Source organism: Glycine soja, chromosome 12 (assembly GCF_004193775.1).
Source record: "Glycine soja cultivar W05 chromosome 12, ASM419377v2, whole genome shotgun sequence".
NCBI classification, from domain to species: Eukaryota; Viridiplantae; Streptophyta; class Magnoliopsida; order Fabales; family Fabaceae; genus Glycine; species Glycine soja.
Genome location: NC_041013.1, coordinates 20,478,511 through 20,505,045, shown reverse-complemented (window position 1 = coordinate 20,505,045; position 26,535 = coordinate 20,478,511). Strand labels below are relative to the sequence as shown.

General features: G+C 36.4%; 1 pseudogene; it reads right to left on the bottom strand.

Annotated features, from left to right (window-relative positions):
• Positions 1-3,626: 3,626 nt before the first annotated feature.
• On the bottom strand, positions 3,627-14,219 carry LOC114378864 (annotated as a pseudogene).
• Positions 14,220-26,535: the final 12,316 nt, after the last annotated feature.

The window sequence follows — 26,535 nt, the reverse complement described above, 5'->3', positions numbered from 1 at the left end:
GTCACGTTGCACACACTCAATTAAAGGTTGTCGTCCATGGTGATGGGGCGTGGGGTGCTAATACCTTCCCCATGCGTAAACAACTCCCGAATCCTTATTTTCAAATTTGTAGACCTCTTTTTGTTTTTTCTAACTTTTTCCTCGGATAAATGTTGGTGGAGACTCCACTAGTTTTCTCCCTAGGAGACGAACGTGCTTTTTCGTCGTCCCGTCGTGAGGTAGATTACAACGGAGAGGAAAGTAATTAAGAAGAGGAAAAAATAACATAATCTTCTCCATAATTTAACATTAACTAAGTTAATTTTTAAAAATTCCTGTATATAGTTTCTGTAAAAGATGAGAGAACTTAAATAACTTAAACCTACCACCACTATACATGTGATCTTTTACAACACTTTTTTTTAACACTTAATTAGTAAAAATATTGCTAAATGCTTTTGACAATATTTAAAAAATATCGTCAATTATGATAAATGTTACTAATATATTTTCGGGACATTTTATTTAATATTGTGTATTGTCCATGTTGCTCAAGCCTTTCGCAACACAAGCTATACACAATAATTGATAAAATGGTGCAAAAACAAATTAGTAATATTTATTTATATTTAGCAAAAAAAATTAAATATAATTTAGCAACATTTTTACTAAATGTTAAGGGGAAGAATGTTGATAAAACTCACATACACTATTAGAGAGAAGCTACAAAAGTAAAAATACAAGAGAAAAAAACATCAAATTTGCCATAATGAGAGAAAGATAGTTATCTAATTTCCAATTAGAGACACTTTAATGAGAATGAGACGTATACAATACGAATGTTTAGTTAGATCAAATACCCATAAATACTCCTTCATTAAACCTTTAAAATATTGAAGTGTGTCCTCCACAAAGTACTCAGGTATTCAATCTAGCCAAATAACCAAGTGTCTTCATCACCTTACCACCCAAGATAATCCCTTTATGGAGCACTCAAGTATTCGACCTAGCTAGATACCTGAGTACAAGTGCTTAGGTATTTCACCTAGCCAAATACCTAAGTACCTATATCACCTTGACACTAAAGGTAATTTTCCTAGTAGTACTCAGGTAGTTGGCCTAGTTGGATACCTAAGTACCTTCATCACCTTAACGCTAAGTGTGGTCTTCCTAGTAGTGCTTAGGTAGTCAGCCTAATCAAATACCTGAGTACCCTCATCACCTTAACACTAAAGGTAATCTTCCTAGTAGTATTCTAGTAGTCGGCCAAGTCAGATACTTTATTACCCTCATAACCTTGACACTATAGGTGATCTTCCTAGTAGTATTTAGGTAGCCGACCTAGCCAAATATCTTATTACCCTCATTATTGTGACACAAATGGTAGTCCTTCTAGTAGTGTTTAGGTATTCATCCTAGCCCAATACCAGAATACTCTTATTATTTTTGTCACTAAGGGTATGATCATATAAGTGTCCGAGTATTTGACCTAGCCGAATATCCAAAGTAATTCTCATTAAACCCCTGATAGATTATCAAGGCTATCCTAATGACAACCATTGGAGGTTGCCTTTAACCCCATAATGATGATTTGGGGCACATTACCTAATGCTATAACAATTTATAAGGGCCCATGGATCTAAGGCCCACTAAGGTATGTATAAATAGCTACGAGAATATCTAAGTAAGACACGACTCTGTCTCATTTAATACCCTCGGTTCTTTCTCTCAACCAAGACCTTACTTGAGCGGTATAGTCCCTTTTGAAGGTACCACACCCTCCAGATTGTCGAGTACCAAATTACGAAGAAAGAAGACCCATAAGAAGAAGAGATCAAAAAGAAAGTTGCTTGACTACCCTCGTACAGGTACATTTTGGCACCTACCATTAAGCCAAGGTAAAACTCCTCTACACTCTAAAAGGAGCATGGTTGCTACCAAATTGATGGGGAAAGGATAATAAGCCATGCAATAGTCAGAAACTGAACCACCGTGGATCAATTTCATAAAGCAATATATCTAGGATATATATATATATATATATATATATATATATATATATATATATATATATATATATATATATATTTAAAAGAACTGATACAATGGCACATAGAATTTAGATTGCAAGCCACGAGAATAGAATACGTTTGTGCCAAACATTTAGTTCGAGTGATAACAATTGGGTGACAATTTGAAAACATTGGTCAACATACAAGTGTAAAACAAAAATCTTATATGCTAATATACATAAAAAAAATTCGGTGATAATAATTTGACAATTCAAAAACAAAAAAAAAATCTTGATAACACCACACCGCTTCAATAAAAAATATTATGTCAATATACAGTAAAACATAATCATAAATGTTTATGGTGGTAGATATTACACTCAATTTAGCGTATGAAATCTTTGATTAGAAATGATTTATGAATTGAATATTCATAAAACAACTCAGAATAACCCAAAATTAATCCTCTAGGGATCGCTACACATGTTCATTTTAAATAACTCATCCCTTACCTCGATGTAGTTGCTCAATCGTTCTCTGTTAGCAATGGTGACATCTCTGGTACTCTTTAGATCTCGTCTTCCAATTGTTCTGTTAGGAGTCTTGAGTGTCATAGATAAAGGAACAAAAAATGTTTTGTAAAGATGCTCTGGGTTAAAAGTTCCTTTATATAGTGATAAATATAATGACCTATTTCTTATTTTTTATTTATTTATTATTTAAAAAAAAACAACAAAGGAAATGAGTTGTTACATAGATGATATCAAACTGAATCATATGATTTGATACGACGTTAAAAATGTTATTTAATACTTTGTGTCTTGTGCAAAAGGAAGTGGTTTCCTGCTAAAGTGTTCAACATGCTAGCAAAGAAGAGTGGTTTTCATGCATGAAGAAGTCATCACTAGAAAATATGGATTTAATGTTGGCTAGTTAACATCGGTTCTAATGAAAACCGATGTTAAAAAAACACAATGGCATTTTTGTAAATAAAGTGTCTTTGTTAACATCGGTTATAAAATAACCGATGTTGTGAGGTTTCCTTAACATCGATTATTTTAAAATTGATGGTATAATTGCTAAGTTAGCATCGATTATTTTAAAATCGATGGTATAATTGCTAAGTTAGCATCGATTTTATAAAGCCGATGTTGTTATTTTACGCTTAACATCGATTTTATTAAAAACCGATGTGTTGATTGAATTAATTTTGGAATCATGTGCAATCTATCAAAAGCAATTCCCTTTGTTTTGTAATGTTTCTTCTCTCTTGCGTGCCCTATTTCTTGAAAGAAGCTATTGAAGGATCCACAACTACATCCACATTCCAGATGTTTCTAGTAAAGCAAACCACCCCTTTTGCGGCTACAGGCTCCTTCTTCTTGACACCCCCGAAAACATATCTTTCCTTTTCAAGTCCCTTACCAATACTTACTTCGACGTCTTCACCATGCTCCCTCCCATCATTCCCCTTTATCCTCCTCGGCTTCGATGCAGGTACCGCCTCCGGTCTCCTCCTCCACCACCACCCCTCTGTCCTCCTTCATTGTTGGGAGATCAACCCCACCATCATCCAGGTTGCACACGAGTACTTCAACCTCACCCTCCTTGAGAGGGACAACTAGGACCGCCTCTTCATCTACATTGATGATCACGATAAGCCCACTTTGTTGAACCAATAATGCTCTCCATTTCAACACAATTTAGGATGCTAAGATGTTTTAATCGCGAAAACCCTTCATCATTCAATTCATAAAGTACTTCATGGACACCCTTCAATTCACCCAAATAAATATTTTAAGCTTTTGCCATCAACATCTTTATCCCATAATCCATTACAATGCCTAGATCCGCACCCAAATTCAGCTTAAGAAGTCTTGAAGTTACATAATTCCCAGACTCCACCCCAGACCATTTCCATCCATCCCCAATCAAAATCTTGTAGCTTTCTAGTCTCCCATAGCCAAGATAGTCTCTCAGAAAATCTGAAGTATCTTCTATCTGCATGTTCAAAGTTGTTAGTTGATTCAAATGCCTTAACTCACTTAAACATGAACCCATGCTTTGGCTTTTGCTTCTCTTGACCTTCTCTTGAACATTATTGTTTCCCATGTAGAGCTCTTCCAAGCTTGTCAAGCTCGATATCAAGTTGTGAGGAATCACTCCTAGTGTTGAGCAATAAGTTAAATCTAGCAACCGTAGATTACTCAATCCTCCAATTTCTGCAAGGAGCTCTCTAAGCTCAGATTTTTCAAGGTTGAGAATATCTAGACTTGTGATTTCCCCAATAATGGCTATGTCTTCCAAAATGCATTTACACAGATACAATGCTTGGAGTTTTTTTCAAGAGACTGAGAGATGCAACAAGGGAAGGAGTACAATTTACACCTCCTAAATTCAGCACCTTCAGTTCTTGCATCTGGACAAAGAAATTATCAGGTATTTTCAAATAGTTACCTTGACTATTAAGTTGGAGTATCTTTAACTTGGGACATTCTAAAATCTCAGGAATTTCACGGATAAAACACTAGTCCAAGAAAATATGATGACAAGTTCTAAGTAGATCTATTCTCGGCCATTCTTTCAATTCCTTGTTTCTCTACACAGTAAAGAAAGGTTTATCCCTGGATGAAATGGAGGCAGCTACTTGTCGAACCACATCAAGCGCCACAACCAAATCTCTTTGCCCTTCATCAACTAACAACGAAGTAGCTCTCAGGTTGTCTATCAATATGTAAAGCCTGTTTCTCCCATTTGCCAATGTATCAACATGTTTGTGCAATCCCAGGCACCAACCAGACACCAATGAATCTCTTGTGGTACAATCCTTTCCCATGGATCCCAAAAGGAGGAAGAAAATTTTCAGTTCATGATTTTCCAAATGGTCACAACTCAACTCAATGGCATAACGTACCGAAGAATAAAAATACCCTTCAAGTTCAAAACTTGTTACCTGCTCAAGTGCATCCTTCCAAGCATTTAAATCCTGGTTCTTCATTGCCTCCACCACATTCACTATCAAAAGCGACAAACCATCATAGCTTTTCGCGACTTTTTTGGCCACTGGTTGAACTCTGGGATACTTAACCGAATCCCCTCCCTTCTTTTCAAACAACTCCCAACTATCATCCTCCTACAAAACCTCATGCCTATAAACCTTGCCCACCTCAAAGTTAGTATTCAACACATTAAGATCTCTAGATGTGACCAACAATTGGCATTTTCAGCCTCTCTTGTTCTCACCAAAAGGAACATCAACTTGAGTCAACTTAAGTTTCCCCCACACATCATCCAATATCACAAGAATCCTTTGCTCTTGCCTAATCCTCTGGCGCAGCCTACTGTTGGATCAAGTGGCCTCAGAATAATTAAGAAGGGGGGTTGAATTAAGGATGAATGTGTCTTGACTAATTAAAAAGTGTAGAAGCAAGCTTCATGATGATGAATCAAGTTGATTCAAGAAGTTTTGATAATGACAAAGATGATGACAAAAAGACCAAAGAATGATTTCAAGATTAGGTCAACAAGTTCAAGATAAGAGAAGAAGAATTCAAGTTTCAAGAGAAGAAATCAAGAAGACTTCACAAGGGAAGTATTGAAAAGATTTTTCAAAAAACAAACATAGCACAATTTTGTTTTTTCAAAAGAATTTTTTCTCAAAATTTTCTAAGTTACCACAGTTTTTACTCTCTGGTAATCGATTACCAGTTTCCTGTAATCGATTACCAGTGGCAAAGTTTGATTTCAAAAGCTTTTAACTGAATTTACAGCGTTCCAATTGATTTCAAAATGGTGTAATCGATTACATGATATTGGCAATCGATTAATAGTGTATTTGAATGTTGAAATTCAAATTCAATTGTAAAGAGTCACATCCTTTCACAAAAAGCTTTGTGTAATCGATTACAAGGATTTGGTAATCGATTACCAGTCACAGGTTTTGAACAAAAATCAAAAGATGTAACTCTTCCAATGGTTTTCTTGACCAGACTTGAAGAGTCTATAAAAGCAAGATCTTGATTTGCATTTGAATAACACTTACAACCTTTACAAACAACTTTTCCACATATTCTTTACAACCTTTGAATGTCTTTGAACATCTTCTTGAATTTCTTCTTCTTCCTTCTTTGCAAAAAGCTTTCTAAAGTTTTCTGGTTTTCCAAACCTTGAAAACAAAAGTGTGCTATTCCATCTTTTTCATTCTCTTCTTCCTTTGCCAAAAAGAATTCGCCAAGGACTAACCGCCTGAATTCTTTTTATGTCTCTCTTCTCCCTTTTCCAAAAGAACAAAGGACTAACCGCCAGAATTCTTTTGTGTCTCCCTTCTCCCTTTTCAAAGAATTCAATAAGACACAGTCTGAGAATTCTTTTGATTCTTCCCTTTCCCAAAAACAAAATATTTCAAAGGACTAACCGCCTGAGATATCTTTTATTTCCCCTTCACAAAGTTTCAAGGGACTAACCGCCTGAGAACTTTGTCTTAACACATTGGAGGGTACATCCTTTATGGTACAAGTAGAGGGTACATCTACTTGGGTTGTTGTAACTGAGAACAAGAGAGGGTACATCTCTTGTGGATCAGTTCAAGTGGAGGGTACATCCACTTGGTTGTTTAAAGAGAACAAGGGAGGGTACATCCCTTGTGGATCTTTGCTTGTAAAGGATTTTACAAGGTTGAAAAGAAATCTCAAGGACCGCAGGTCGCTTGGGTACTGGATGTAGGCACGGGTTGTTGCCAAACCAGTATAAATTCTTATGTTTGTCTTCTTCTTCCCCCCTTCTTAATTATTCTGAGGCCACTTGATCCAACAAGTGGTATCAGAGCAGGTATCTTGTAGAAAGTTTAACCTCTTCGAGATTCATGGCCTCTTTAAATTCTTTGTTTTTCAAAAGTAATTTTAGGAATAGGTCATTCCAAGATCATGATGAAGACCAAGTAAACTTGTGTCTCATGTCAAAATCTCATGAGAACAACAATGAAGAATCTGTAAGGAAGAAGTGGTACATCGACAGTGGATGTTCCAAGCATATGACAGGAGATGTATCAAAATTTATAACCATTTCCCCTATGAAAAGTGGACACGTTACGTATGGCAACAACAACAAAGGCAAAATTATTGGAGTCGGTAAAATAGGTACGAATTCCTCTGCTCCTATTGAAAATGTGTTACTTGTAGAAGGTTTAAAGCATAGCCTATTAAGTGTTGCTCAATTATGTGATAGAGGATATAAAGTATCTTTTGATTATGAAAAATGTGTTATCAAGCATTAGCATGACAAAGATATTGAACATATATGTTTCAGAGAAAATAATGTTTACATGATTGATTTAAAACAAAAATCTGAAAATGATAGATGTTTTCTAAGCAAAGATTGCGATCCATGGTTATGGCATAAGAGAATTGCTCATATTAACATGGATCATCTAAATAGATTAATTTCAAAAGATCTAGTTATTGGTTTACCAAAATTAAAATTTGAAAAAGATAAGTTATGTGATGCATGCCAAAAAGGTAAACAAACAAAAAGTATCTTTTAAATCTAAAAATGTTGTTTCTACCACTCAACCATTACAATTATTTCACATGGATTTGTTTGGCCCATCTAGAGTCATGAGTTTTGGTGGAAGTTACTATGCATTAGTAATTGTTGATGACTATTCTAGGTATACTTGGACTTTATTTCTTACTCATAAAAATGATGCATTTCATGCATTTAGAAGACTTTCCAAAGTCATCCAAAACAAGAAGAACCACAAAATTATCTCCATCAGAAGTGATCATGGAGGTGAATTTGAAAACAATGATTTTGAAATGTTTTGTGATGAACATGGCATAGATCATAACTTTTCTGCACCTAGGACACTCCAACAAAATGGAGTAGTAGAAAGGAAAAATAGAGCCTTAGAATAAATTGCTAGAACTCTTTTAAATGACACACCACTTCCAAAATATTTTTGGGCAGAAGCAGTCAACACATGTTATAATATGAATAGAGCCTTAATAAGACCCATTCTTAAGAAAACCCCATATGAACTTTTTAACAATAGAGAACTAAACATTTCTCATTTACATGTTTTTGGATGTAAATGTTTTGTCCTAAACAATGGTAAAGAAAGCCTAGGAAAATTTGATGCTAAGGCATATGAGGGCATATTTCTTGGGTATTCCTTACATAGCAAAGCCTTTAGGATATACAACAAGAGAACCATGACAATTGAGGAATCAATACATGTTACTTTTGATGAGACTAATATTACCTCTCCGAGAAAGGAGTTTCTTGATGATATTGCAGATTCTTTGGAAGACACACAAAATGAAGAAAGAAATCTAAAAAGAAAGAGAGATGACGGAAACAAGGATGATCAAGTTGACACAACCCAAGAAAATGATAATCTTCCCAAAGAATGGAAAACGTCAAGAAATCATACTCTTGACAACATCATCGGAGATATCTCAAAAGGGGTAACAACTAGACACTCTCTCAAAGATTTATGCAATAATATGACTTTTGTTTCGTTAATAGAACCTAAAAACTTTAAGGAAGCCATTATAGATGATCATTGGATAGTAGCTATGCAAGAAGAATTAAATCAATTTGATAGAAATGATGTATGGGAATTAGTAGAGAAACCTTCAAATTATCCAATCATAGGAACTAAGTGGGTATTTAGAAATAAATTGGATGAAAATGGTATTGTAATTAGAAATAAAGCTAGACTTGTAGCAAAAGGATATAACCAAGAAGAAGGTATAGACTATGAAGAAACCTTTGCACCCGTAACCAGATTAGAAGACATTAGGATGCTATTAGCCTATGCCTCTATTATGAATTTTAAACTACATCAAATGGATGTCAAGAGTGCTTTCTTAAATGGTCTAATTCAAGAGGAGGTATATGTAGAACAACCTCCTGCGTTTGAAGACTCACAAAAATTATACCATGTCTATAGATTAAAGAAAGCACTCTATGGTTTAAAACAAGCACCTAAGGCTTGGTATGAAAGATTAAGTAAATTCCAATTAGAAAAGAATTTCACTCGAGGGAAGGTAGATACTACCTTATTCATAAAAAAGATGGATAATGATATCTTATTGGTAAAAATTTATGTTGATGATATAATTTTTGGATCTACTAATGAATCTTTGTGCAAGGAGTTTTCTATGGATATGCAAAGTGAGTTTGAGATGTCCATGATGGGTGAGTTAAATTACTTTCTTGGACTACAAATCAAACAAACAAATGATGGGATCTTTGTTAACCAAGCAAATTATTGCAAGGAACTCATTAAGAGATTTGGAATGGAAAACTCAAAACACTTGGCTACTCCTATGAACACCAGTTGTTATCTTGACAAAGATGAATCCGGTCAACCCGATGATGCAAAGCAATACAGAGGTATGATTGGATATCTACTTTACTTATTTGCAAGTAGGCCAGATATTATTTTTAGTGTATGCATGTGTGTAAGATTTCAATCAAATCCGAAGTTTTCACATTTAATGGCAGTAAAAAGAATCATAAGATATCTATTAGGAACAGTTAACATAGGATTATGGTACCCTAAGAATTTTTTATGCAATTTAGTAGGATACTCAGATTCGGATTTTGCTGGATCAAAAATAGATAGGAAAAGCACTAGTGGCACATGTCAATTCATAGGATCTGCTCTTGTTTCTTGGAATAGCAAGAAGCAAAATAGTGTAGCATTATCCACAGCAAAAGCAGAATATATTTCTACTGGTAGTTGTTGTGCACTGATTTTGTGGATGAAACAACAACTATCTGATTATGGAATTGTATTAGATCACATTCCCATAAAATGTGATAACACAAGTGCCATAAACATATCTAAAAATTCAGTCCTTCACTCTAGAACCAAGCATATAGAAATTAGGCATCATTTTATTAGAGATCATGTTCTAAAAGGTGATGTTTTTTTAGAATTTGTAGATACTAAAAATCAACTTGCAGGCATCTTCACAAAACCACTAAATAAAGATTCCTTCTACAACATTAGAAGAGAATTAGGACTGTTAGATGCTAGTGACTTATCCAAATAATCTATATTATTATGAAATTTGAACATTTAGTATTTCTTTTATTTGCATAGTATGACTGAACAATTATGAATTATGTTATATGACTATGTGGTTTTTATATTTGATCTATTCATGTTTCTTGCTTCATGATTGGTTTAGATTTTTCAATGAATGTCTTGTGAGTGATTAGTCATTTGTGTATGTTTTATATTTGTTATGCACTTTGGCTTTTTGTTGATGCCAAAGGAGGAGAGAAAGTAAGGATTAAATCAAGAAACTCACATAATAAAAAAACTTAATTTCAAGTGAAGCTTAAACTCGAAAAAAAAAGGGGAGAATATGGAGAATTAAGTGAGTGATCGACTAGGAAAAAGTATGTGTATGTGTTTCTTGATTTCAGGGTTGTCATCACCAAAAAGGGAGAGATTGTAGAAGCAAGCTTCATGATGATGAATCAAGTTGATTCAAGAAGTTTTGATAATGACAAAAAGCCCAAAGAATGATTTCAAGATTAAGTCAACAAGTTCAAGATAAGAGAAGAAGAATTCAAGTTTCAAGAGAAGAAATCAAGAAGACTTCATAGGGGAAGTATTGAAAAGATTTTTTCAAAAAACAAACATAGCACAGTTTTGTTTTTTAAAATAGTTTTTTCTCAAAATTTTCTAAGTTACCAGAGCTTTTACTCTTTGGTAATCGATTACCCATTTCCTGTAATCGATTACCAGTGGCAAAGTTTGATTTCAAAAGCTTTTAACTGAATTTACAATGTTCCAATTGATTTCAAAATGGTGGAATCAATTACAAGATATTGGTAATCGATTACTAGTGTATTTGAACGTTGAAATTCAAATTCAATTGTGAAGAGTCACATCCTTTCACAAAAAGCTTTGTGTAATCGATTACAAGGATTTGGTAATCGATTACTAGTGAGAAGTTTTGAACAAAAATCAAAAGATGTAACTCTTCCAATGGTTTTCAGGTTTTTCTAAAGGTTATTACTCTTTCAATGGTTTTCTTGACCAGACTTAAAGAGTCTATAAAAGCAAGATCTTTATTTTCATTTGAATAACACTTACAACCTTCACAAACAACTTTTCCACATATTCTTTTACAACCTTCGAATCTCTTTGAACATCTTCTTGAATTTCTTATTCTTCCTTCTTTGCAAAAAGCTTTCTAAAGTTTTCTGGTTTTCCAAACCTTGAAAACAAAAGTGTGTTATTCATCTTTTTCATTCTCTTCTTCCTTTGCCAAAAAGAATTCGCCAAGGACTAACCGTCTGAATTCTTTTTGTGTCAATCTTCTCCCTTTTCCAAAAGAACAAAGGACTAACCGCCTGAATTCTTTTGTGTCTCCCTTCTCCCTTTTCAAAGAATTCAATAAGACACAGTCTGAGAATTCTTTTAGTTCTTCCCTTTCCCAAAAACAAAAGATTTCAAAGAACTAACCGCCTGACATATCTTTTGTTTTCCCTTCACAAGGTTTCGAGGGACTAACCACCTAAGAACTTTGTCTTAACGCATTGGAGGGTACATCCTTTGTGGTACAAGTAGAGGGTACATCTACTTGGGTTGTTGTAACTGAGAACAAGAGAGGGTACATCTCTTGTGGATCAGTTCAAGTGGAGGGTACATCCACTTGGTTGTTCAATGAGAATAAGGGAGGGTACATCCCCTGTGGATCTTTGCTTGTAAAGGATTTTACAAGGTTGAAAATAAATCTCAAGGACCGCAGGCCACTTGGGGACTGGATGTAGGCATGGGTTGTTGCCGAACCATTATAAATTCTTGTGTTTGTCTTCTTCTTCCCTACACTCTTTAATTTCCGCTGTGCACTTTAATTATCAATTTTACTTTTGGTTAAGTTTCTATTTCTGTTCTTCACTTTCTTAACATTATAGTAGAAGCCTAAGAAGGATAGATTTTTAATTAGTAAGGGTTCATTAATAATTAATTCAGCCCCCCCTTCTTAATTATTCCGAGGCGACTTGATCCGACAAAAAAATATCCTTCTTAATATTACTAGATTCAATTAGGCTTTACTACTAAGTTATGAGAAAGTAAAGAACATAAACAATAAGTTAGACAAAAGTAAAGCGAAAATGAAAAGTACACAGCGGAAATTAAAGAGTGTAGGGAAGAAGAAGACAAACACAAGATTTATACTGGTTCGGCCACAACCCGTGCCTACATCCAGTCCCCAAGAAACCATCGGTTCTTGAGATTTCCAATAACCTTGTAAAATCCTTTACAAGCAAAGTTCTACAAGGGTTGTACCCTCCCTTGTTCTCTTTGAACAACCAAGTGGATGTACGCTCCACTTGAAATGATCCACAAGAGATGTACCCTCTCTTGTTCTCAATATCACAACCCAAGTAGATGTACGCTCTACTTGTACCACAAAGGATGTATGCTCCAATGTGTTAAGACAAAGAATTCTAAGGTGGTTAGTCCCTTGAAAAGGGGAAACAAAAGATATCTCAGGCGGTTAGTCCTATGAAATCTTTTGTAAGAAACAAAAGATATCTCATGCGGTTAGTCCTTTGAAATATTTTGTCAAGAAGGAGAAGGGAAGAAACAAAAGAATTCTCAGGTGGTTAGTCCTTTGAATCTTTTGACAAGAGAGAAGGAATGAAGAAAAAGAATAGCACAAGTTTTTGGTCAATGAACTTTTCTTGAAAGAGAAAGTATTGAACAAAAACTTTTAGAATGATGAAGAGAATTGAATGAAATAAATCTGTTATGCATAAAAGGAAATCAGTCTCTTGAAATTCGTGCCATGGTCACATATTTATAATCATTTGATGACTCAAATTAAAGTTTGTGACTCTTGGCAATTTCTTTAAAACTAGTCACTTTAAGAGATGTGACTTTTGTGAAAACTAGTCAATTAAAAAGTTATGACTTTTGAAAAAGTCTTCAGAAACTAGTCACTTTAAGAATTGCGACTTTTGGTAATTTATTTTTCGAAACCAGTCACTAGTAATCGCTTACTATCATAGTGTAATCGATTACACATCAACAGATGTGACTCTTCATGTTTAAATATGAAAATCAAAACGTTTAGAAACACTTGTAGTCGATTACAAGTATTGTGTAATTGATTACACAAGTTTAAAATGATTTAAAATTTTTTTATCACAAGTTGTGACTCATGAAATTTGAAATATAACATTTTAAAACATTGGTAATCGATTACATGATTATGGTAATTGATTACAACTTTGTAAATCAATTTTGAAAAGAATGCTGGCTATTAGTAATCGATTATTGCCTTCTGGTAATCGATTACCGGAGAGTAAAACTCTTTGGTAAAAGATTTTTCTTTTTGAAAAAATCTTGTGCTATTCAATGTTTTGCAAAACTCTTTTAATACTTATCTTGATTAAGTCTTCTCTTGATTCTTGAATCTTGAGTCTTGATTCTTTACTTGAATCTTGATCTTGATTATTCTTGAATCTTGAATCTTGATCTTCATTCTTGAAACTTGTTTGACTCTTGATTCTTTGGCATCATCAAAATAATCTTGGCAGACATTGCTTCCACACCTACTCGCCCGTCCAAGCTTTGTCAACTGATCGAACTAAAATCCCAACCTATCACCATGGCATCAAACAAACATCCTTCTCAGCCTACCACACCAATTCCTTCACCAACGTCGTCCTCCCTAGGCCAACCATCCCATAAAGTTGAACAATGTCCATCCTGCCATCCTCCAGTACTTGCATAATTTCATTCAACATCAATGTTTTAGACTCCAATGCCACGTACTCCCTAATAGCAGGACTAACATTGCATCTCAATGCACATCGGTACGAAATCCGGTTGAAAGTTTCCTTTCTTATCTCCCTCATAAGGTCCACCAAATTCTTAGCTCTCTGGCTCTTCATGTACCCCGAGTACACGTCTAGGCATCCGAGTCTCTTGTGGTCCTCGCCATGAAGAAATGCTTTCCCCTCCTCCACTATTGCCTGCACTCTCCCAAACTAGTCAAGCACAATGTCCTCAATCTCCTCACCACCTCTCTTTCCAGCCTCAACTATGTGCCTCACTTCCTTCTCCTCATGCTGCAGCCTTTGAATCTCTATTTATAGCTGATCTAGGTAAGTGTTGTACATCATTAGATATGTAAGATGCTTCAGTAGAGGTGCAACCATGTTTGATGCCATGCTTGCCAAAGCATCCATGGTTGATTGTGTTTATCTGCCAAAGCATGGAACAAAACTAAGACTAGGACTTCTCACTCATACTTGATCTGATTGAGAAGCCAAAGTGATGCAATCCTACCCCGCAAGGGCATTGGATAGAAGACTCCAAGTAGATTGGGCCAGAGATCCAAGGGAAGGCCCTAGGGTTCTCATGAGCCTTAGGGTATATTTTGAGCCCATGGGCTTAGTATGAGCCCGCTTATCTTTGTAAATATTAGAATAGGTTTTTTCCTTCATTTAGGCCTTGTATTTTGGCCATTCTAGTAGTATAGGGTTTTACCCTTGTATTTCGAGGCATTTTGAGTAGTCTTTGTAGTAGGGACTTTTTTTTTGTATTTTCATGTATTTTGTCATGGGGGTGAGCTTAGCTATTATAGTGGGTGTGTAGCTAAGTTCTAGCTTCTCATCTCAAGGAGGTGAGCTTAGGTATTAGAGAGGTGTGTGTAACTAAGCTCTAGCTTCTTTAGGAATCTTTTCAAGGAAGCTTCTCAAGGAGGTGAGCTTAGTTATTAGAGGGGTGTGTGTAGCTAAGCTCTAGCTTCTCAAGGAAGTTTTCTCAAAGAAGCTTCTCAAGGAAGTTTTCTCAAGAAAACTTCTCAAGGAAGCTACCTAGTCTATAAATAGAAACATGTGTAACACTTGTTGTAACTTTGATGAATGAGAGTCTTGTGAGACATACTTCAAAGTTTCACTTCTCTCCTTCTTTTATTCCTTCAATTTCGTGCTCCCCCCTCTCTCTTTCTCTCCTTCTTTCTTTTCCTCCATTGAAGCATCCTTCCGAGCTTCTTATCCAAGGTTCATCTTGGTGGTGAAGCTCCTTCTTCCGTGGCTTATTCCCTAGTGGATGGCGCCTCCTCTCACCTCTTCTCCTTTGTCTTCCGCTGCATCTCCATGGTGAAAAATCACCATTAAAGGACCTCATTGAAGCTCAAAGATCCAGCCTCCATAGAAGCCCCACAAGCAAGCTTCCATCACAAAGAGTGTAAGAAAATCTGAATTTGGGTTAGGATCTTACCTATTTCAGTTTATGCTTGATAACAATGGCTTATTGATGTTCTGTTCTCAATACAAAATGCTTTTACTAAAATTGAGACTCAACCGAAGCAAGCAAGTAATCTGCCAGATAAGAGATTTTGTTATCTATCTATGGATTTGTTTTAGACTTTCAAGAAATAATTAGTTATTAATATATATATATATATATATATATATATATATATATATATATATATATATATATATATATATTCTATTATTGGTTAATTTGGTAAAGTGATAATTTTTTTTGGGTAGTTGGGATGGCCTAAAGATCAGTACAATGATATGAACTTTTTAGGTCGATAAAGTTTGAATTTTGCTACAGGAAAAATTTTCTTTATTTTTTGTAAGACTTAGTTTTCGTTACTATTTTGCTTAAGAATTAGTCATTAGTTTTAATTAAATAAATCATCTATTAATGTATCAATTAAGGATATCAAATTCGAGAGTTTATATGGACTCGAAAGAGTTCTATAGACTTGACTAGTGGACTTAAATAAATTGTGGTTGATGGTGTGTTTGTTAGAGAATCTCAACTTAGTTCTGATGAAGAAGAAAAAGAGGGACAAAACAATGAAGTGGATTCAACTATGGCTAGTTAGTCTCCCTTGTTTGTTGTTTATTTGTCTTTTCATTGTGTTTTGTATTTTTTCCTAAGTGTAGGTTGGGTTTAATGTTTATGTAACTAACTCTACTAATTAAGTTAACATATGAACTTACCTATAAATGAAACGACGAGTTACTTAGTACAACTTTCTGAGTTTGCTGAGTTACACTAAAAGTAAGATGTAAGTTTAAATAAATTGCAAAATAAATTAAGTTAACGTAAGTTTCTTAATAGGGTTCGGATACGACCTCAAGTAAGGTTCGGATGTGACCTTTGGAGAGTTTCCAGCAAAAAGCTTAAATAAGGTTCGAATACGACCTTTTGGAGAGTTGCTTCAAAAACCTTAAGTAAGGTTCAGATGCTATCTTCGTTGCTTGAAAGAGTTTAAGCTTCAGATTCAACCTTTGGAAATCTGCTTGAAAAGCTTAATTAAGGTTCGGATATGACCTTTGGGAAGTTGCTTGAAAAAGCTTAATGTTTGGATACGACCTGTGGTAATTTAATATGACGAAGTATATGGTAGAACATCAATTAAAGAAAACTTATAGAAAATGCAATATAATGTAATCATAACTCTCAGATGTGATCTAGATTATAAAAGGATTTCATCAATAGTTTTGAACATAGCCAACATGTACATGCAAGATCATCCTTTTACATTGTTACGTATGTGTGCCTCGTTGAAACCTCTTCAGCTAAAATCCTTTTTTATTTTTACAGTTGAGAAAAAAGACTTAAGTAAGAAATAAAGTATACTACCTGGTTTTTAACTGTAATAGAGCATAAAGTGACATGCATTCTAGGTCCTAGGGATGACCTTTCCTACTAAATCTTCAAATTTGTATACCCCATTTTGCAAGGATTCAACTACTCAAAATGACCCTTCCTAATTTGGTGTGAGTTTTCCTTTTGAGTAGTATTTTCTAGTTTCACCTCTTATTCTCAAAACTAGCCATGAAATTTCTTCTCTTCAACTTTGAGTTGTATTTTCTAGTAACTATTCTTTTACTTGCTTCCACTTGAATTCTTGCTTCCTTTCTAATTTCTTCCACCAAGTCTAATTCCACAAATAAAGCTTTGAAATTTTGTTGTGCATCAAACATCATTTTTCTATATGAGGGTTCACAGACCTCAAGCAGAATCTTGGTGTCAAGGCAATTGGTCAACCTAAAAGGCATTTCCTTAGTGGTTGATTGTGGAGTACAGTGATAACCCCGAAATATGCTTGGAAGCTCTTCAATCCATAGACCTTTATGCATTCTTTTAGTATCATTTCCTCATCTCGGTCAAAATGACTTTGTTGGCTGCTTCAACTTGGTCCATTTGTTTGAGGATGCTTAATTGACGAGACGAGGTATTTGATGATGAGTTATTTGAGGAAATATTCATACCCTTTTTCATTGAATTGTTTTCCATTATTTGTCACAATTACCTAAGGTAGACCATGTCTATAGAGTGAAAAAATAATTTATACATCTTTCTTATACAATAGACATAAAATTTAAAAGTGTAGTAACTAAAATGATAGTAGAGAATAACAAAATATATTTAAAAATACAATTGCAACACAAATATGACAAAACTAATGATAATCTAAAATATGTTGTGCAGAAGACATGTCTTCTTCTATTTCGGTTACTGGTTTGCTAAAAATAGCTAAAATTTCTATTGGGTAGAATTGTTTCCAATAGTTGGATTGTACTAACACCTTTAGCACATCTTCATCATTTTTCAATTCTATTATTTCATATTCTATTAAATTTTATGAATACTTAGCATTACTTGGTTATTGAAAGAATAATTGTCTGACCAATTGTGATTCGTGAATTCCATAAGTGGGAACCCCCATAGGTGCAACTTACTAGATTAAATCCTTGAGTTTGTCCATACTATATCCCGAAGGAATATCAAATCTTTTTGGATTTGTGATGTAGCTCCATGTGGAGCTTGTAGGCCTCAGATCTTCTTCATTAATGGAGTCCTTTGCTTCTTGAAAATCAATGGTAGCGGAATGGATAAGGAAGAAAGATGATTGAAGATGCCACTTCAAGGAGAAGATGAGTCAAGAACAAGCTCATAACCATAGGAAGCCATGGATAAGAGCTTGAAGGTAGGAGAAGATGAGTGGAGGGAGAAGGAGAGAAGGAGTACAAAATTTTGTGACTCAAATGAGGTATGAACTTTGAAATGTAATTATCAAATGATCAAAGTTGAAAAAATACACACACATAGCCTCTATTTATAGCCTAAGTGTCACCGAAAATTAGAGGAAAATTGGAATTTCTATTCCAATTTCACTTGAATTTGAAATTGAATTTATGGAGCCAAAATTTCAGTAATTATGATTAATGAATTTTAGTTATGGTTCAGCCCACTAATCCAAGATCAAGTCCAAGATTATCCACTAAGTGTGTTTAGGTGTCATGAGGCATGTAAAACATGAAGGACATGCACAAAGTGTGACTATATGATGTGGCAATGGGGTATAGCAAGCAAATGATCACCTCCCCCTTAAGATGATGCAAAATTTAATTGGATCGAGCTTCTCCCAATTCAATTAAATTTATCTCCCAACCCACACATCAAATAGTGCACTTAATGCATGTGAAATTACAAAATTACCCCTAATACAAAAACTAGTTTAGGTTCCCTAAAATACAAGGGCTGAAAAATCCTAACTAAGGTACCCTCCCTACACCATGGAGCCCTAAATACAAAGCCCAAGAATAATGAATCCTTAATATAATATGTACAAAGATAAGTGGGCTCATACTTATCCCATGGGCCTAAAATCTATCCTAAGGCTCATGAGAACCCTAAGGCCTTCTCTTGCATCTCTGGTCCAATCTTCTTTGAGTCTTTTATCCAATTCCCTTGCAAGGTAGGATTGTATCAATTTGTTCCAGTGAAGGAGTAACCCAAAAACCCACCTTGGCGAGGTATGTTCCACTTCCTGTTGTAATACATAATTGCATCATAAGTAGGAGTGATAGTGGATTGAAGCAGGTTGAGTATACCATTAAGTGTTCTATTGATGGTACATAATAATTCTATAGGGCCAACACACAAGTATTGTTCATTGCAGATTAACAATGTGTAAACATCATCATCATTTTTCAATTGTGGAGATTGAAAAGAAATATTGCCAACCCGCATCTATGAATGATTGTCGGTAGTAGATTTCATCCACTAATTGATCATTGGTTAGCTAAAGGATGTTATGCATTCTACTCTTGAGTGTATCAAAAGAATAATTATTAGGAACTCTCATTGGTGCTGGAGTGGGAATGAAAATAAACACCAGTTTGGTTGAGTGATTGATCCATTTGGAAAAATGAAGGCTAATCTCAAGTTAGCAATGGTTTGGCTGCTTGTTTCTCCCAAAAATGACATAGTAATAAGATTGAATTTGGTTTGTGTAGGTATGTTGTGTGAAATTGTGCGTTTTTATTGAGGGTGTTTTGTGTTATTTTTAGTTCTATGAGCATGTTTTCCTATTGGTGTGTATTGGAATCTCATAAGGTTAGAATCATGTTCCTGCTAAGGCTTCTCTGAAATCCAATGTTTCTTTTTCCCTGGTAACTGATGCAGCAGACGTCCATTATAATTTTCTGAGTGAAAAAAGAGATTTTGAGTTATCCATTTCATGTTAGTTTTGCTGGTGAGACATTTAATTTTTTAGAGACTTGTGCAAATTGTAGAGTCTTGTCAATTTGGACTGTGATTTTTCCCTTGTAACTAATGCAGCAGACATCCATTATAATTTTCAGAGTGAAAAAAGAGATTATGAGTTGTCCATTTTATGTTAGTTTTGTTGGTGAGACATTTAATTTTTTGAAACAGTCTAGTGTAAATTGCAAAGTGTTGTGAATTTCGACAGTTATGTTACCATGCCACCTACTGCAGTAGAAGCGGTGTCATACCCTAATTTCGTCCAGGGACCATTATTGGGTGGCATGCAACCTTTGCTTGACCGCCTCGAGGTACTTGACACCCATCGTTAGGCAATCCGTGAAATTCTGCAACATGCCACAAGTCAAAAGGAAGCATCGTTACGTAATCCGTAAAGTTCCGCAATATTCCGGAAGTCAAAAAGGGCATTGTTGCATAATCTGTAAAGTTTCACAACATTCCGAAAAGAAAATAGGTGTCGTTACGTAATCCGTAAAGTTTCGTAATGTTTCGAAAAGGAATCAGCAAAAAAAGAAGCAAAAGGGGATCTATTTAGTAAAAAGGGGGGTGCAAATAGCAACCAGGCCCACTTGGGCCTTCCAGGGGGTTCCAACAGAAGGCGCTGCCTTCTGGTGGAAGCAACCCAGCTCGCCTGGGCGAGCTGGGCGATAACCACCTCCCTATTTTCCCTTATAAATAGGGGAAAGAGGGCAGAGTAAAAATGTTCAGCCCTTCTGGTATTTAGGATTCTCTCGAAATTAGTGAGGAAAATTGTTTCCGTGGAAAAAATCCAAGCTGAGACGCTTCTGAGATGTTTCCATGAGCGATTTCGTGAAGATTCTCCACCATTCGTCATCATTCTTCGGTCTTCAACCGGTAAGTTCTCGAAATCCGATCTTTCAATTCATTCTATGTAGCCATAGTGGTCCCCACTTATTTCGCGTGCTTTTATTTTTATTTCGTTTGTTTTCCGTATCCCCTTTTGACGTGCTTTAAACCATTTATTTAAGCCGTTTTCTTGCCTAATAAATAATAAAATGAATTTCCACCGATCATTTGAGTTGTAATATCGTTTAATCTCTATTAAAATAAAATCCAACCGATCATTCACGCCGTAACCACGTTTAAAACCAAAAAAGGAAAAATAATAATAAAATAATCAAAATATCTTTGAATAAAATAAAAAAAAAATCAAGCCGACGTTTTTCTTTGGAAGTTTCCTTGAATGAATTGACTAATAACCAAAGTGAAACTAAAGCTAAAATCAACTCACAAATCAAGCTTTGTCCGCAAAAATCACCAAAAACCGTTTTAAGGTCCAACGCCTTAAACGGTCCTCTTTGCTTTTATCGGTTAACATGGACCGTTCAAAAGCATAAAATCAACATGTAACTTTACCGCTTTTGCAAGAACTACATATGTCTGATTTCCTCATCACAATTGAGGATACGAAGGAGCAAAAGCCCCGCTTTTGTCGACCACCCCAAGAGATCGTTAATGGTCCAACGCCTTAACGTTTCTCTCCTTTCAAAACCAAGAGATTGTTAATGGTCCAACACATTAACGTTTCTCTCCTTTCAAAAACAAAGAGATCGTTTAATCGTCCAACACCTTAAATGACCTTTGTTCAATTAAAATATATCTTGCTAAAAAAGATAAAAACAACTTAACCAACGTTTAATTCTCAAAGAACTAAGTAGGTCTGATTTCCTCATCGCAATCGAGGATACGTAGGAGCGAGGGAAACACCCTTGTCAACCACAAAAAGATAAAAAATATAAAAAGCATAAAAACACATAAAAACGTAAAAAAGGGAAAATAAAACAAATCGAAGACATGATATTGCACACTTGATTAAAGGTTGCCGTCCTTTGTGACGGACGCGTGGAGTGCTAATACCTTCCCCGTGCGTAAATACAACTCTCGAACCTTTCACACTTAAAGTTCGTAGACCACACCTTTTCCGATTTTTCCGACGTTTTCCTCGAATAAACGTTGGTGGCGACTCCGCGTATTTTCCTCCCTTGGAAGACGCACCCGTGAGCCCCGCGTCGCCCTCCCGCCGAAGGGTAGGTTGCGACAGTTGGCGACTCCACTGGGGATTGTTTTTAGAGAGTTAGGCCTTCTAATCTCTTGCAATATCATGACTTCCTCTTTTGTCATTTTCCTTTTATTTCTCTTACGTTCTTGTATATAACTCTTTGATGCTTTTAGTGCGTTTTTGAAATATATGCATGAGATAGATATTTATTCATTTGATGAACACAAACACCAACACTATTTGTACACATGGTGAGTTGAAAAGGGGCCCTATACCTGGGTCCATGGGAACATAAGGAGTGGAGGTGAATCTGTGGTCATGCTGGGTCTCTGACTTGCTTGATGATAGTGAACCCTCATCTAGAGTTTTTCTCTTTGATAACATATTGTTGCTGGTAGTCCCTACAGCCACAATATGTTTTTTCGAATGGGATGATACCTCTAGAAACCATCAAGAGAGATATGAACACCTTGGGAATTATCACTAAAAGCCTTTTTAGTTCCTCCCGTTTAGGTCCCTAAAATAGGGGCACGAAGTGAACACGTTGTGTGCCTTTTAGACACTGCCATGCATATAACCTAAATGTCATGTACGCCTTTGTTGTATGATTATTTGAGGATATTGCCATGTTGTGTACCTCCCCTTGTTGCGCTTTTGCGCATCTGATCTTGTCATCACGCATGCATTGTATGTTGATCTCGTCTTTTGACACGGGAAGCCGAAAGGTCCATATCACCTTCTTAACTGCACACATGGGGCACTGCGCCCTCGAATAGCAAGTAAGAAGAGATGATTTTCCGGGCTCTCGTAACTGTAAATGCATTCATATCATGCACCGCATAAGCATCTCTTCATGGCATCGTAATGGACATATCGTTCCTGCATTTGTCACTTACCATATTCATGCATTGCATTTTGCATAAGTCATTTCATCATCATGCATCTGCATCTAACATGTTTTTTTGCATACCAGTTATTTTCATGTTTACTCATGCATAATACTTGCATTTTCCTCTGCAAAACAAAAACAAAAAAAGGAAGCATGAAAATTCATGATGCATTCTTAGTTGCATATGTTCGGTACCATGAGCCAACCATGTTGGGGTCATAAGCCCGTTTCACTTAAAAACAAAATGATTGAACATGGTACCTAATGCATGGTTAACTAAGAAAAGATGTTTCTTCGGGCATCTCAATCTCATAATTACATTTGCCATGCATTGCTTAAGTATTCCCTAGTCATTCATCTCTATGAAATGTTGTCGAAGTATTGGCGATCAAAATTGCCATTCCTTGGGTTATGGGAGTTGAACCAAGCTCATGCTTTTACGAAAAAGGTTCATTGAGTCAAGGTCAAGTATGGAAGTAACCAACTTGCAAATTGGGGCAAAAGATGGATTGGGTTACATCGCTGCTTCGTCTACTGCCAAACACATTTAGAACTGTTGATGTCCTTGTTACTTCCAGTTTCACCTTGACAAAGATGTCATGGACCATGTTGAAAATCTAAATTGAATCATCATTCGCATACATCTATGCTTTTCATTGGTTGCATTGCTCATTGCATTCTTTCCTTGAAAAGAAACGAACTTAATCATTGTTATCAAAAGGAAAGAACACGCTTTAGGGTGCCCTTACCGAACCTGTGCTAGAGCTAGAGTAATAGGTGAAGTAGAGGAGGTGCAAGAGCAGATGAAGGCTGACACAGAGGCCTTGAAAGAGCAAATGGCCACAATGATGGAGGCCATGATGAGCATAAAAGAGATAATAGAGGTCAATGTGGCTGCAATAGCCGCTATCAGCACCATTGTGGAGGTGGACCTGACCTCCCATATGGCTTCAACCAAATAAATCATCCAACCTCAGATATGGTAGGTCTGGAAGGCAAAGAGTTAGGAGGTACGGGCAGCCCTCATCCAGTGCGAAAAACAAGCATGCCTTCCCACCATATGGCTTGCCTCCTAACTATACACCACCCAATGTGGCATACACTCCCAAAGAGAATGTCAATAACTCCACTCCTATACTCATTGAGAGCCAACAACCTCAATCTGATCATGCACATGTCTCTTGACCCATGGGGGAGACACATGAAATGCCCTACCACAATCTAGCCGACTTCGAGCCTTGCCTCGGATATGCCACTGAAGGGCAAGCAGTTGGTGATATACCTCTGCAAAACACTTTGGAGGGCCCTCAGTATCACCCACAACCACACCTCTTGCATTCCACAACGGGTAAAAAACCTCATGCTATGGTAGAAATGGGAAAGTTGGATCATCTAGAGGAAAGGCTCAGGGCCATTGAAGGAGGCAAAGATTATGCCTTTGCTAACCTAGAAGAGTTGTTCCTAGTACCCAATATCATCACCCTTCCCAAGTTCAAGGTGCTGGACTTTGACAAGTACAAGGGGACTACTTGCCCCAAGAACCATCTAAAGATGTATTGTCGAAAGATGGGGGCATACGCAAAAGATGAGGAACTGCTGATACATTTTTCCAAGAAAGTCTTACTGGGGTAGCTGTTACCTAGTACACTAACTTGGAACCTTCCTGAATCCATTTAGGGAAGGACCTAATGGTTGCCTTTGTTAGGCAGTGTTAGTACAATTCTGATATGGCTCTAGATAGGATGCAACTATAGAACATGTGCAAAAAGGAGTATGAATCCTTCAAAGAATACACCCAAAGGTGGAGGGATCTGGCAGCCCAGGTGGCACCCCCAATGACGAAAAGGGAGATGATAAAAATGATAGTAAACACATTAACAGTGTTCTACTATGAAAAATGGTGGGTTACACACCTTCAAGTTTTACGGATTTGGTCTTCACCAGCGAAAGGATCAAAGTGGGTCTGAAAACAGGCAAATTTAATCATCATGCTTAGACAAATGAGAAAACTAGGCAAATGAAGAGGGTGAGAATGAAGGAGAAACCCATGCTACGACTGTCGTCTCTACATGGAAAATCCCCCACTAGCTCAACAACATCATTACTCAGCCAATATCAGCCCTTCTCATTACCCACCACCCAGTCATCCACAAAGGCCATCCCTAAATCAACCATAAAGCCTGTCTACCGCACTTCCAATGATAAACACCACCTTTAGCACAAACCCAAAACACCAACCAAGAAAGGAATTTTGCAGCGAAAAAGCCTATAGAATTCACCCTAATTCTGGTGTCCTATGATGACTTGCTCCCATATCCACTTGATAATTCAAAGGTAGCCATAACCCCAACCAAGGTTCCTCAACCTCCATTTCTTTGAGGATACGACTCGAACACAATGTGTGCTTGTCATGGAGAAGCCCCGGGGCATTCCATTAAGCACTGTATGACCTCGAAGCGTAAGGTGCAAAGTCTAATTGATGCAGGCTGGCTGAAATTTGAGGAGAATCGCTTGTGAATCCTAACATTGACAAGCGACACCACACATGGGGCAATTTTGAAAGCTGTTGTTAGATGTCTCTAATGACTCATCAGGATTTTCAAGTTTATGTCATTATTGTAAACCACAATTACAATGCTAAATAGAATGGATAAATTTGACATCTTTGTCCCTCATCCTCTCGTAATTACATCTTTGCTTCCACTGGAATATGGGTGCGAGCCGTTGGTTTGTTTACTCAAGCGAACTGCGCTCCTGAGTTTGGACTTCAAAAACCGTTCAATCAGAAATTACTCGTGCTGCACATTTGGTGAGGATGTCGTAAACAACGAGTAAAGCAGAAAAGTTCAAAAAGAAAAGGAAAAAAAGCATTTGATTGATTGTGTTTTCAAGTAAAATATAGGCGTTCATGTGACCTCATTTTGTCATTCAGGAAAGTTTGTCTTTTTTAGAGAGAAGTGAGTTATCAAGAATAGGATTCATTTGACTTAACCCGTCAACTGAAAAAATCCTTCAAATATTTCTCGTCCTTGAAAAATTCTTTTTGCGAGAATCAACCGCTTCTTTCATTCTTCCTTGCTACAAGGTTATGAAAACAAGACAACGATTGGTACCTCAAAGCCTTACACTGGGGCAATGAAAGGCACCATGCATAAACCTTAAGTGAACCTAGGGGTAGATTAGAAGTTCTCACCCAATAGGTTCCCTGCTACAAGGTCATGACGAAAAACAACGATTGGTACCTCAAAGCCTTACACTGGGGCAACGAGGGTCATCGTGCATGAGCCTCAAGTGAACATAAGGGCATATTAGAAGTTCTCACCCAATAGGTTCCTTACTACAAGGTCATGACGAAAGACAATGATTGGTACCTCAAAGCCTTACACTGGGGCAATGAGGGGCATCGTGCATGAGCCTCAAGTGAATATAGGGGCAGATCAAAAGTTCTCACCCGTCGATGTTTTTAAACAAAAAAGGGGAACAAATCCTGGAATTTCAATGGATTGATTAAACATCAAATGACTCTATTGTCGTCACTCCAAAATGGTCAGGTGACTAAATCAAACAGAACATACACTCTGAGGGAGTTCCCGGAGAGATTTGCAAAAGATAGGATAAGGTTGCATGAATTATCACCTATTTCAAAAGGACAGTCAATATGTGTTTTCCAAAAAAATTAAATCAAAATCAAAATCATAAAATAGGGAAAGAATGTCGTGAACATTGTACAACTTTCCATTACATTGCATTGTTTCATATGAAGTCCGCATTTACCAAATTTCACGACAAAGGTTGCATGCATCTGCATCCCTAAAGATCATGTTAACTGCATAGATTTCCTACATCTAATGTCCAATCTTTTGAATTTGGGATGACCGGCTCTCTCAATGATTCAATCTCATGCTTTCTCATAGGGGTGGACCCTCAGGTACTAGAACCTATTGCCTTTAGAGGACTACACGTCCTCACCTTCAGAGGGCTACACGCCCTCACCATCAGAGGACTACACGTCCTCTCCTTCAGAGGGCTACACACCCTCGCCTTCAGA